General features: G+C 40.1%; 1 protein-coding gene and 1 long non-coding RNA gene across 3 annotated transcripts in view; one reads left to right on the top strand and one right to left on the bottom strand.

Moving 5' to 3' along the window:
* The window catches only part of LOC310709743, a 57728-nt gene extending 44120 nt beyond the window's left edge, over window positions 1-13608 (top strand). The window contains exon 3 of the long non-coding RNA XR_014527666.1: window positions 13513-13608. This is a non-coding gene — a long non-coding RNA (uncharacterized lncRNA). The remainder of the gene's footprint in view (window positions 1-13512) is intronic.
* Window positions 1-14926, bottom strand: part of LOC310709664 (BEN domain-containing protein 5-like) — a 706149-nt gene that overhangs the window by 558755 nt on the left and 132468 nt on the right. The gene's annotated exons all lie outside the window — the stretch shown is intronic.

Below are 14926 nucleotides of genomic sequence, written 5' to 3' on the forward strand. Positions count from 1 at the left end.
TGTTGTATGGCATTACTATTCTAATATCAGAAAAAATAGTTTCAGTTGTAAGATCAACAACAAAATTGAAAGGTTTTCATTGTTGTTGATTTGCCAACATTGGTGATTTCTGACCCCACACATTCAGCTGGACACAGCCTGGACTAGGTTTTTGGTGCTGTATAGGATAAGGGTGATCTAGATACAGGCTTAGATACAGTTCTGTTTTCATGGACAGATGGTTATCTGGTCAGAATTAGGATCACTGGCATCCCAAAACTTTGCAGGGGATCTGTTCTGATGGCTCCACCCAAAAGACTAAAGGATCAGAATGATTTTCTGATTGTTCTTGTGGATTTCCCTGTCACACCAGCTGCTGATCCTGTCAAACCTGCAGTCGACTTCTGGAACAGAGAAATAGCCAGGGACATTTACATGATTGCTCCTGAACATTCTCTCCATGGAAGTGGAGCTCAGCCAAGTTAATTATTATGTGATTTGAGGAATGCTGGCAAAGAAATGACAGGGAAGAGTACTCAAGTGATAGTGGCAGATTTGTGACAAATATGGTTGTACACAAGCTATAGCTTATCACAGACCTTTATGTGGGGCAATGGTGGTGGCAAAATAAAAATTAAAAACCCTCCCACCACAACATCCACAAAGTCACCCTCAGAAAGGGTGTTATGGTGATAGACACTCGGCTACCCTGCCTGTCTGTCTCTGCAGTCCTCGCTCCCATTGATAGTAGCAGGTTCCATCTGCTTTGTTAATTGGAGACAAAAATGCTGGTAATAAATGGTGATATTGAAGTTGGTATCACCAAGCAACAGTTTTTTTATCTGCATAATTGTAGTATTAATTAGCTGGTTAGTTTCCTATGACCAGGCATTTGTACAGCCGTCCTGATTTTTAAAGAAAAAAGAGTACCTGTTCTTCCCCTATACAGTGGTACCTTGGGTTAAGTACTTAATTCGTTCCAGAGGTCCATTCTTAACCTGAAACTGTTCTTAACCTGAAGCACCACTTTAGCTAATGGGGTCTCCTGCTGCTGCCGCACTGCCAGAGCCCGGTTTCTGTTCTTATCCTGAAGCAAAGTTCGTAACCTGAAGCACTATTTCTGGATTAGCGGAGTGTGTAACCTGAAGCGTATGTAACCTGAAGCGTATGTAACCCAAGGTACCACTGTACTCCTCTCACCAGGCAGCAGGAAAGGAACCAATGCGACCGGTCCATTTGCTTAAGCAGGGAGCAGTGGGTGAGCAAACGGCTAAGGGAATGGTATGCCCTCTCATGGTCTCAATGTGTAGCAAAATATTTATCCCCTTTCAGATTTGGTATTTAAATAGGGTAAAACATATACCATATGACCAGAATTCCTAAATATAAGAAGCTTCACAAATTCATTTTCACATCTGTGATACTTCATACCCAAGTTCATACCAAATCGCTTTTGACGATGTCCCCCAACCCATCAATGTTTATTCTTACATCCCTGTTTTCTATATTTTTCTGATGAAAGGAGGTGTTGCGATGATAGTACTGATTGATGCCCAACTTGACTACTAATTTGCTTCCAAAGTAAACTGGCAAGTGAAGCTGACATATTCAGAACTCCTAAGCACCAAATGATGCTATTATACCAGTTGTAATTTGAATATTAATGTAGTTATAGCCTTATAAAAATATTATAGCATCAAGTAATTTGTCCATACCATTCCCTCCCACTATCTGTCACCCAAATAATAAATGATACCTATTATATTAAAGCATAGAATCAGTACTTTATAGTATCTGTTGTAACCTTAGAGCAGCCCTGGGATTTATAAAAATGGAAAATCTAACTGCATTGAGCCAATTTTATTCTTTCTAAGTGCTAAAATTAAAATCTCTTATGTACTGTAATGTCACTACTGGGTGTGTTTTTTGGCATAATTTCCTTCTTGAGCATGCATCTGCTCAGAAGAAAATAAGAGAAATGTGGATATCTGATTCTTTAAGCTTGACTGCTAAATGAATTATTTTAAATATTTGCGACCTGCGATTTGGCCTTCCAAAAGGTTTCAATACAGCCCATGCCAACAGCAAAATGTAAAGTACAACACTAGATAAAACAAAGCAATAAAGGTAACCCCAAATGATGAATTCACAGTATGAAAGCCACAAATGCAGCATCAACATACCAAAACCAGTTTTGAGTCAACAAAGTCAACCTCAGCTTACTGTAGTTCAGAAGGGATATATTTGGTGGGATTTCCAAGGAAAAGAGTTGTGCATAATGCATTCAAGTCTGAAAAAAGTAGTACTGTAAGCACCATTTTAGGGCTCTTAATGTGGAAACCAAGAGGCAGGAGTGGCTGGTGCAGTGAGGTGAGAGTGCAGAGCCAGCCATCTGACAGCAGGATTGCACTATGTGGGTGGGACAGGCAGCAGTGAGGTGAGGTCAGGACACATGAGTGAACACATGAGTGAAGCCAGTCTGGTGCTCTTGCCAATGTGCACAAGCACCCCCAACCTTACTGGTCTGCCTGGCTCCAGTAAGCACCTGAGATGCTGAATTCTGGACTCACAGCTGTCCATGGAGGCACATGTCAATTCTGTGTCCATGACAGCTGTTTATCAGCTCCATCTGGTACACAGGCTGAGACCCTACCTGCCCACGAACTGTCTCACGGGCATGCTCTAGTTATCTCTCGCTTGGACTATTGCAATGTGTTCTATGTGGGGCTACCTTTGAAGGTGACCCGGAAACTACAACTAATCCAGAATGCGGCAGCTGGACTGGTGACTGGGGGCGGCTGCCGAGACCACATAACACCAATCTTGAAAGACCTACACTGGCTCACAGTACGTTTCCAAGCACAATTCAAAGTGTTAGTGCTGACCTTTAAAGCCCTAAATGGCCTCGGTCCAGTATACTTGAAGGAGCGTCTCCACCCCCATCATTCTGCCCGGACACTGAGGTCCAGCGCTGAGGGCCTTCTGGCGGTTCCCTCCCTGCGAGAAGCCAAGTTACAGGGAACCAGGCAGAGGGCCTTCTCGGTAGTGGCACCCGCCCTGTGGAACGCCCTCCCACCAGATGTCAAAGAGAAAAACAACCACCAGACTTTTAGAAGACATCTGAAGGCAGCCCTGTTTAGGGAAGCTTTTAGTGTTTAATAGACTATTGTATTTTAAGATTCTGTTGGAAGCCGCCCAGAGTGGCTGGGGAAACCCAGCTAGATGGACGGGGTATAAATAAATAAATTGTTGTTATTATTATTATTATTATTATTATGATTATTATTATTATTATTATTATTATGGCAAGGAGGTGTTTCTGTGCCCCTGCTCCACCAGCTTAATGAGGATGCTAGTATTGGGTAATTGTGTGTGAGCAGGATCAATCTGTTGTGCGTTTTTAACACTTTTGCAGAATAAAAAGGATGGCAGATCTCTAAAGGAAGTGTACTACTGTGTTAATGCATCATGACCAAAATAGAAGGCTATAATAATCTGCAAGAGAGGAAGTGCTTGCCAGCTCAGATACTTCCATTCAGCTTTCAGAAGCTTTGATCACTGGTCATTGTGGAGGTACAGGACTTGCCTCTTTAATGTTATTTCCATATGTGGAATGGAGTCAATAAACTATGAACTCCATTCCACAAGAGTACACAATCAAAGTTCAGTTTAGCAGGTAGGAACGAGGAAATATTCCTACTATCTCCCAAAATATTTACTTCCAAACACAAAGATACACAAATCAAGGATCTCTTGCCAGGAAGTCCACCCAAGGCTAATCTGTAGTTGCCTCGCCCCACTTCAATCTATTTCTCCTGACCATAGGGAAATAAACGTTACTAGGTTGATCTGCGTCTTTGCCTAGCATGGCAAGTTGTCAATAGTCTGTAGAACTGCCTAGGATAGAATTATTTAGAACTGTTTTATTCGCTTTATTTGCTATTTCTTATTTTGACAATGTGAATAAATCTTTTGATTTGAGTTCTGGAATTGACACAGTATTTTATCTAGCTGATAGTCCACTCTATGTGCCAAGTTGTTTGGTGCATGCTACCAGCTAAGGGAAGGGACGCGGGTGGCGCTGTGGGTAAAACCTCAGCGCCTAGGATTTGCCGATCGCATGGTCGGCGGTTCGAATCCCCGCGGCGGGGTGAGCTCCTGTCATTCGGTCCCAGCTCCTGCCCACCTAGCAGTTCGAAAGCACCCTTAAGTGCAAGTAGATAAATAGGTACCGTTTTATAGCGGGAAGGTAAACAGCGTTTCTGTGTGCTGCGCTGGTGTAGGCTCGCCAGAGCAGCTCCGTCACGCTGGCCACGTGACCCGGAAGTGTCTCCAGACAGCGCTGGCCCCCGGCCTCTTAAGCGAGATGGGCGCGCAACCCCAGAGTTGGACAGGACTGGCCCGTGCGGGCAGGGGTACCTTTACCTTTACCTTTTTACCAGCTAAGAAGGAGAGAGAAAGTGAACAGAGTCAGGCACTGTCCAGGCAGCAACCAGAGAGCTTGCTAAAAGCTATTTCCCTCCTCTCAGGTAAATAAACTTCTTCCTCACTCAGACCTACATAGAATCAAGGAAGTGGTGGAAGTTACTAGTCAATACATTTTAAAAGTACATTAAGCCCTGTCCACAGCACAGGATAGGTAGAATGTCATTCTTGATGGACATGATCTTAATTGGCATTCTTTGTCCTACAAGGTGATCAAATGTTTGTCCCTGCTCAACACCCCATTTCTCGTTTGTGATACCATAAATAAATAAACATTGTCATCATTCTGAACTAGCTTTGTTTGCCCTCGGCAATGCTGTCATGTAAACACATCTGAGCTGCTACATGACAACCTCACTTGGAAGAATGGCAAACGGGCGAAATGCCTTCATGTCCAAATTGGTGCTGCTGGTCAAGTCATGACTAGAGAGAAAAGGCCTGAAAGGAGGAGGGGAGCTCTGTATTCTGCATGGGGAGGGGGCTCTGTATTCTGAGAAACTTTTCCAATGTCCTGGAAAGCCTCCCTTTCGTGCTGAAAATACTTCGTGGAGAACATTCAGCACAACCTTACACGCAACAGAACACAAAGGGGCACAATATTTGAGCAATATCAGTGTATATAATTGCAGGCATAACCTTTTGTTAAAAAGCGAAACAGAACATTAATGTTTGAATAAGCTTAATGCAGGTGCAGGGAATTCAAGAGCAAACTCAAGCAAGTCTTGTGAAAGCAGTCTGTCATTCTAGGTGACCTGTTATATTGCATATGTTAATGTGACCCAAGAGTATGTTTCTAAAATTCTGCTGTCACAGAACAATGAGCAGCGATAAATAATTGATATTTGATGTTTTGTGCAGCTTTCTGTGTTTCATAAACAAATAATCATTTAAATTATTGATGTTTCTGCTTGTTTGTTTTCAGCTTTCTTTGGTAAATCAGAATTTTATTTACAGAATATACATTTGTTGCAGATGCCTTTCAGGCAATGTGGAATTGTCATCCATCTGACAAAGATATTTTGTATGAGATTTTCATCATTTTGTGACGTTCGTGTTTTGTTTACACCACTTCAGTAATTCACTTCTGGGACTAAAAGTTGCTTTTGAGGTTTAAACACACTGCAGGATGCCAAAAAAGCATCAGATTCTTCTGTGTTTGAAAGCTTTTGGGCCATCAAGTGATCAAAACCTGCCAGAATCAAACTTGAGATCTGCCATTATAAATAAGGCACTGACAATTCTTATTGTGAAAGGTCATCCCAAGGGGTAAAGAAGCAAAGACAACTGAATTGCCCTTGTTCTTTGCTAGGATAAAAATGTGTATGCAATGTAGAGCTCTTTTGGAACTTTGCTTGTGTCAGTGTTTGATATGTATCAGCCTTGGAATTAATTAATTTTGATTTCATTTTGAAAAATGAAAACATATAGCCATATTTGTCAAATATAATGTACATCTGAGGACAGGTTTTGGCCATTCTTATGTTTTCCATTCTTTACAGACAGAATATTGCAAAATACCAAGAGGACGTCTAGGTCTTTTCCATTTCCGTGTATTGAGGTAGAATGACACTTAGCGCCATAGTTCAAATCACTGTATTCATTCCACAAATATAGCAAGGTACCCAGTGCTGTGCAGCATAGGATTTTCACATAAGGGGAATTCCCCAATTGCTCCTCTCCACTCCAGCCAATGCACTCCCAAACAGAGTTGGAGGATCATCGAGAGAAGCCTGGGATGTGGGACAGGGAACTGCAGTGGGAGAAACTGGGCAGAGGCAACTTACAGAGTTATCTTTGTGATCACATTGCACTGCATACAGCACAAAACTGCAATCAGCTTCAAAAACCTAACTCTTATTGGCCAAAACTCCAGTGTATTTTACTATTTTCATACAAACACAAGCAAAAATAGAAAACTCATGCTTAAATGTAGTGGATTCTAAACTTACTTTCAAAATTTAAATTAAATGTGGTCACTTAATCTTTGACTCTATATTAGCAGTTTATATTTTCCTCAACAGAGATATTTGACGACTATGGTTTGCAAGCAGTACTGTATATATTTAAACCCTTTGGCTGGGTTTTTTTTTGGGGGGGGGTCTGTTTCGCAATGGCATTCTGAAAATAATGCTCATGTCTCAATTTAATTTGTCATTTTAGTTTATATGTCAGTTTGAAATGCTGATTACCTTTTATGGGAGTATTTAAGTCCAACTTTTAAAAGTATGTTAGAATTAGGTTGTGTACATGGTCCAGAAAGGGGCATGTTTCTGTACTTGTAGAATGACATTTCCATACACACACACACACACACACACACACACAGACAACAGTTGTATGAGGAACTATACGTAGGTATTTCACACAGTTTCTCTGGCTCAATCCAAAACCGGTTGCATGTGCATAGCCCTAGTCAGGTAATTGTTTAGACCGCCCCCATTCTGTTTCCCCTTAACATCTCATCTGCCAATTATGTGGCCAGAAATGCATGTGTGAAGCCAGATTAGGGCCTTTGCATGTATGAGACACTTCTGCTGAATCAAGGCATTTTTCATATTCTACAATCCTCTTGAACATGTCTCAAGAAGAACAAGTTACATTCTCACACAATTTACAACTCATTTCCACAGGGGGTACCCAAGAGGAGTTTACAGCAAATTGCAGCCCTTTACCCCAATCCTGCTAAGGAAATCAGTATGCTTTTCACTTGCTGGATCAGGAACTAGGGGCATCAGTCTGATTCAGATTCAAGTGTGCATTGGCATATGCATCTGAATATGGATGTTGTTCATCCATACTGCATTGCTTTCAGCTGAGTATATATTTGAATTTTAATAGCCATCCACATTCTGGTACAACTAGTCATATATAAATGCATCTTTAAAATATGCCTAGAGTTGGATTAGGACACTTATCAGGCACACACATTTTAGTAAAACGCGCCGAAAAGGGGAAACATTGAAGAGTAGCATACAGAAAAAGAAATACATCTCTCACAGATGCCAAGAAAAAGGATGGGCTCTTTATTTTTGTAACAAGCCCAGCTCATTTTGGCCACAAATGCCTTTGTCAAGGACTTAATGAACCAGTCTCAAAGCTTGCTGTTGTCAAAGTCTGTTAGGGCAACATCTCATGTATTTCAGTAACCTTTTTTAAAAAAACAAAAGCACAAATTTTCAGCTGAACTTTGGGGAACATTTCTGACACAGTATACACATTCCATAGTCATTTGCTGCTAATCTAATGTGTAAAGGCATATTAATAAATACATTCAGCTAAACACAATGCTTCCTGCAACTTGGATCCAAAGAGCAACTTGTGATACCAATCCCACTTATGCAGGTGTGTGACCACTTCTGCCAATTTCCTCCACCACCTGCAGCCTCCTGCAATGTGTCATGCACAGTTAGAAAAGGTTCCACAACCTTCAATAGTGGGAAGAAGGTAGGAAATGCCCACTGAATGAGCATAACTCTGCTTGCGGTCCTTTGAATTTAAGCTTAAGTTGCCATTCATCCTGATCAAATTCCATATTCTCCCATATATTTCTAATAGACAATAGTTTTTTACAGGGCAGGTTTTGAACTATAAACTCATGAAATATGTCATTTCAGATAGGGCAATGCTTGGCATAAATTTTCCAGTCATTCAGATAGATGGGTCATAAAAATAATCTGCACATTTATTGGAGGTATGATAAGTAAATGTGTTATTGCCTTCAAACAAATGTGTGTAGCTACCATGAGCTTCTGAACGAATGGCAGTTTTTAACAGTAAACTTTCCTAAAAGCTGCATGAACACAAAAGCAACTTTATTGCATCTGAGGCAGGTGCTTTCCTCCTAAAATGAATTTAAAACATATGAAGAAAACTGTATTAATGATGTATATATGTGCCAATACATATATTGTGTATGTAAACACAATGTCCTGTGTGTTGGATGATGATCACTGTAGCTAGGGATTTATATGTTTTGTACTGCACCTAATGCTTTTGAATTATGGTGTTGGAGGAGACTCTTGAGAGTCCCATGGACTGCAAGAAGATCAAACCTCTCCATTCTGAAGGAAATCAGCCCTGAGTGCTCACTAGAAGGACAGATTGTGAAGCTGAGGCTCCAATACTTTGGCCACCTCATGAGAAGAGAAGACTCCCTGGAAAAGACCCTGGTGCTGGGAAAGATTGAGGGCACAAGGAGAAGGGGACGACAGACGACGAGGTGGTTGGACAGTGTTCTCGAAGCTACCAGCATGAGTTTGGCCAAACTGCGGGAGGCAGTGGAAGACAGGAGTGCCTGGCATGCTCTGGTCCATGGGGTCACAAAGAGTCAGACACGACTAAACAACTAAACAACAACAACACTGCACCTAACATCTTATTGGTATTAAATAAATCAGAGATGGACAGATGGTGAGCCTTACTTTGGATCTAACCCCTAAAACAAATGTATATGGCTCTAAGTAATGCTAACAAATTTCAAATCAAGATATAGTAGTAGTTGGGGTTTTTTTAAGCAGCTTCAATGGTACAAAAAGCAATGGATCAATGTATTTTTTTACATTATTGGGTGATAGCCAACTAAATCATAACCAGAGTTGAGTTACTAAAATAAAAGAACTACTGTTAGGAGATTTTTGAAATATTAATTGGTTTATAAATGCATTTCAGTAAATACATTGACTTCAATGGGTTTACTCTGAGTATGAGTAACAATGGATACCACCCATTGTTTTCCTCTCATGCATATTATGAAGGGCAAAGAACACTGTCAGTTCTGCCTTTTGAAAGTGTATTTTGCTAAATTCATTGCTTTGCAGCCACCCTCCCTTCACTGACTTAATGCTATCTGAGCACATACCTGTGAAGCACTTACTACCAAGCAAACCAATGTTGCTATAAAGCCTGACCATCTGTGAGGGATTTGGATTGTTCCACCACCTGGTCTAGAGTGGCCCTCAAGAATTTGAAAGTTGGCCAAGTCTGAAATAAACAAGTTTCGAAAGCAATTTCCACAGGGCTACCTTTGTCAGTCTCTCAAAGTGAAAACAACAGAAAGTCTTTTCAAGCCTTAAAGACTAACTGATTTATTATGGCATAAGCGTTTGTGTATTATCGTCCACTTCATCTGATGCAGTGTTATCCTCAGCTGGTAGACACAGGTACACTTGGCAGTGAAAGAGAGAAATGCTAGCAGTGATGCCAGAGAGAAATGAAATGAAAGAAATACAGTGATACTGTGTTAAAGCATAAATGTATGTAGAATAATTGCAGTGACCATTCACCATTCACAAAGCAGTGTTGCCGATTACGCAAATACAATTACGCATTGGCAAAGTGATTAACACCTGTAGTGGACTAAAATTCCACTACTGCAATAGCACTAACACTAACAGATACAAATTAAAGGTACAGAGTGTCTTTTAATTCTGCTTTATAATCTTCCTGAGAATCTCCATTTTCCTTTTACCAGTGGAGAACTAAGGCTAAAGTGGATATTCATACTTGTGTTAAAGTGTTTTTAAAATAATAGCCAGGGTTATCCATTACGGCAAACAACAACTGGGGTGAATTCAACCCAGACTTAAACTTGCTTAACCCACTGAAATGTGTAGCCTTAATCATGCTTAACTTCTGTCTTAGATTTAGGCTTTTGTTGTTGTAATAATGGCTAGCATATTATAGTTTGTCTGAGTTGTTTGTCTGAGTTGTGGGGTCAATGTTAATCAGTGAAGATATGAATTAAGAACACTTTTTTTCTATTTTTGAGTCTATTTCAGTTTTCTATTGTATTAAGAATCAGTATAGGCTTTTCTTACTAACAGTGAATGGAAGCTTGTGTTAACATGCATATTTATTTAGATTTAATTGAATGATTAATTGGTGGAAATGAGATCATTAATCAACTATGCAGTTTGTTAAGCATGACAGCCCTACTCTTTCTTTTACTTTTTTTTAGAAGGTAATTCTCTGCAAAGATGTGACATCCCAAAATGATCCTGGGCCAGAGAGAGATTCCAGAATGTCCACTACAGAGGAACAGGTATAGCGCAGAATAAATAAATAAAACAAAAACGTGACCAGCCACTTTAAGCAAGTCCCACTTCGTCATCAGAAAGTCAATTCACTCAGCTTAGCAGCATTCAATTCTCAATAACATTTTGTTCTGGGTCTCTGTCAAGTTATTCTAGGCTGTGAAATTGTCAGGAATGATGGATGACTATCACCCTTCTGCTATCTTTTTGCTTGTTCCTTAGAGATTTGCAGCTGCTGACTGCAAGACTCTTTTCTTTCGTTCTTTCTTTTTTCCAAACATGCCAAATGAACAACAGTAATTACCAGAGAGCCTACACTACAATTATTGTAGCACATAACTTTGTATCGACATCTGCAAGAGACAGAATGTTCAAGATTGATTAGTAATGATATCGCTTCCTGCTTTTCTACCAATGTTCACATAGTTTATTTATTTGTATCTAATTTTCACATAAAACATTGCCTTCTCATTTCTCACTGTTCTTAACCTGTAGATTTCTACTAATTTCTTGCAATGTATAATGGTTTAAGCAAGCGTTCTGCCAATGCCCAATTAAGTTGTACAGCATCTGTAACGCAGGGCAGAGTAAAAGACCACACCTGTATTTGTCAGGAAAAAATAAAAAAGTTACTCTGTTGTTCCAGAATAAACTACATAAAGGAGTACAGCAGTTCAGTGTGTGGTCTGTATAATGAGGTAAAGCAGGGTGACTTGATGCGTTTTCTGCCTCTCCCATCACGCTGAAGCACAGTGTCAAACTGCCTACATTGGATTAGGGCCCTTGCAAAGCCTCATGTTGCTGTTGTTTCTGCCCTTTACAGTTCTATGTTTTCCTTTTTATCTGTGTTTCCCAAGGTCCATGAGCTGCAACAGATTTTCGATATGCATTCCCATATGCAGAATGGTAGACTGGAATGTAAGGACAGCTGCTTCAGAAAGGTTGTAGCTCTGTGGTAGAAAGAGTGCATGCTCTGCATAGAGCTCTCAGATTAAATCCCTGATCTCACAGAATTGCTTATCCTCCATCATCCCATTTTTCAATATCAGGACACTCTTCGGAGGGGGGGGGGAGGAGTGTCCTGAACTCTTGCAGGAGTGCAAGACCCAAAAATGTGTGTCTTTTGGTCTTGTACTCTGGTGTGAACCAGCTAACTCACGCCAGAGCACTGGACAAAAAAACGGGACATTCTGGGATCCAATGAGAATGTAATTCAGGGAAGTCCTGCTCAAACCTGACCAAGGCAAAATAGTCTGACCAAGGCAAAATAGAATGATACTATTATTTTTCTTGATCTGGACATTATACTTACGTTGATGCAGTTAAAATGACTAAATAAGCTGAAGAAGAAGTAAGGTTTACAGCTCAGTGATGGAGCGTATATGTCACATGGAGAAGATCCCAAGTTCAAACTTGATTTTAAAAAATCTCAGATAGTAGGACTAGAACAGAATGTTGTCTGAGTCTTTGGAAAGCTGTTGCCAGTCAGAGTAGAATGTACTGTTATACAACAAACTATGCTTACACTGCCTCAGTACTATGGGGATGTGCAACTGATAATATTTTCAAGACATGTCATTTCTACTACTACTACTAATAATAATAATAATAATAATAATGGAATATGTATATGCCTCCTATCTAACTGGGTTGCCCCAGCCACTCTGGGCAGCTCCCAACAAAATATTAAAAATGCAAAGTAATTTGCAATTCTCATCTCAAATTTTAAAAACACAGTTTGCTATTTAGCTGCTGAGAAACACAAGCCCCAAACTCCAGTGGGCATGTAAAACCAGTAATGCAACTCTGGATTGTGACCATAGTAATCTGCTCATCTATATTCTGATCAGGTATTTGAACCTAAATTTCTCACACCCAATCCAAACACAGTATTCACTGCACCATGCTGCCCCTTGGTGGTTTAAGACATGAAAACTGGTAAGAATGTATTAATGTTTATAATGAAAATTCATGGCTATTGCATTGTAGAACACCCCCTGCAGAAGCCAATTCCATGATGCTCCTTGTCTCATCTTTCCATATCCTATGCTACTTTCAAAAGAATGAATAGTATCTGTGATGCAATATACTTATTTGTTCACTTTCAAACCTTTGTTCATCAACAATGCAGTATATATTTTTAAAGGACAAAAAAATGAAAACAGTAAACATCTGCATGTAACAGATACGTAAGTACTTTGGTAAATTTACTGGTTTATCCAAGATTAGAAGTATTTATCAACAGAAAAATATAGACCGATCATCTCAATGGTTTACAGAACAATCCACCCCACTTTGTGATAGGTTGTTTGGGGTTACTGCAGCATCGGGTGGAGCTTTCCCTCCACTGGCCTCTGAGATGCCAGAGTCACTCTGATAACACATAGCTCTGCTTCCATGCACCCAATATGCAGGTGAGTGGAAGTGCGTTCAGTGTGTTCCCCAATGAAGGAGACAGTGGAAAGTTCTGGAATCAGGCATTCCAGGAGCAAGCAGGTGCTGAGCTGGCCCAGCTTGTGGTGGAGGCTCTGTTATACTGTTAAGCCTTGCTGGGCAGTAGCCAAAATGTACACTGCATCCTTGCATTTTTGTAAAGAAAGCCATGAACAAATGCAACAAATAAACAAGTGTATATAGGTCACCTAGCTTCTTCCAAACTTATACAATCCAATACAGTGGTACCTCGGGTTACAGACGCTTTTGGTTACAGACTCCGCTAACCCAGAAATAGTACCTCGGGCTAAGAACTTTGCTTCAGGATGAGAACAGAAATCGTGCTCTGGTGGCGCAGCAGCAGCAGCGGGAGGCCCCATTAGCTAAAGTGATACCTCAGGTTAAGAACAGTTTCAGGTTAAGAATGGACCTTCAGAACAAATTAAGTTCTTAACCCGAGGTACCACTGTACTTGGCTATGAAACCCCTACATGTATAGCCCCTGAAATATTTTGTACCTAATTTTGAATTAACAGCAGATGTTCTACAATGAAAATTAAATGACCTTTATTTCTTTTTTTAGGGTGGGGATCCAAAAGATTGCTCAAGGAACTTTGCAAGATAACAATAAGGTTTCAGAGGTGACATTCAGCCATCTCTGATGCAGTCAAAAAATGAGGAAGTTCTGGCTTGTGGGCAGAAGGAATTGCATGTCTCTATAGATCCCAACTGTTGTGGCTGCATTTACCAAACATAAACCAGCTGCTTCCTGCTTTACCCTTTAACCCTGTAAATGTTATCTCTATTGATATTACACCTATAACTACTGTGGAAGAGATTTAACAAGGCATTATAGAAGCTTCTGAGTTTGTCTGCAGCTCATGCGTGCTTCTAATTGGAAATTACTGCACTGTCTTCACATAGAGATAAGGATTTATGTCATTTTATCTAGAGAATAATTTTCTCACAAGAGAAAAAAATTAAAACCACATTTAATCAAACATTAATTTACCATTAATGTGTTCATAAGTTATCTTACTTTATTTAGAAATTGTCAGTTATCCTGTTTGTGTATGCATTTAAATACAAGTCAGTCACTTCCTTTCTTCCTCCTCCTACAATACTCATCCCCATTCTCATGATATTACAGTATCACTATGACAACAATCGTACTGTTTTAAGAATGCTTAGAAAGGGAGAATGAAAGTGATCTTATCTGTGCAAGTCTGCCTGAAAAAACATATGGTGAATGAAGGAGAACTGAAGAAAGACGAAACAATACATTTACACACACAATATTAGTTGAGATTCATATAACAGCTATTATTAAAAGCTAGCAGCAGCATATAATTTTGAGTTCATGACAGTATAACCTAAGGTTTGCAATCACGCACTCAGTTAAATAGGTTTTAAGTGAGCATATCTGGATAGAGAAGGGCATATGTATACAGTAGGTAGCAAAACATTTACAGGAAACTAGAGAAAATCCTTTCTTTGCAACGATACTGCTTATGTTCTAAGGCTGTGCATTATGAGCACCAACATCTTGCCCTCAGAAGAAGTTTAGACAGTCTAACTTTGAATTGTTGACATCTCCTCGGTTTATTAAATCCTATTTACAACAGACCATGCTCTATTTTAGTGCAGCTTGTGGAGTTCTGTTCAGAACTTCTGAGTTTTATACTTACTGCAATTTTGAAATTGCAAGAGTTTGGAATCAGGGAGGAGCTGAATGAGTAAGGTTCGATCCAGACAAAATGGAGATGTTGACGACAGTTCTTCCAGTTAACACAGGAGAAAATGAAGGTTCAGTAGAAGGTTGTATTCCCATATACACTCTTGAGCTGCTCCTAGACCTAAGCTCTGTTCCTGAAACCTGGCTGGCATCTATCACAAGGAATGCCTTTCAGCAACATAAACTGGTGAGTCTGTGGCTGCTCTTGGAGAAGGTCAAATTGGTCACTGGCATTCAGGTCTTGGCAACCTCCAGGCTGGAG

Source organism: Podarcis liolepis (assembly GCF_965112155.1).
Source record: "Podarcis liolepis genome assembly, chromosome: 6".
Classification (NCBI taxonomy): Eukaryota; Metazoa; Chordata; class Lepidosauria; order Squamata; family Lacertidae; genus Podarcis; species Podarcis liolepis.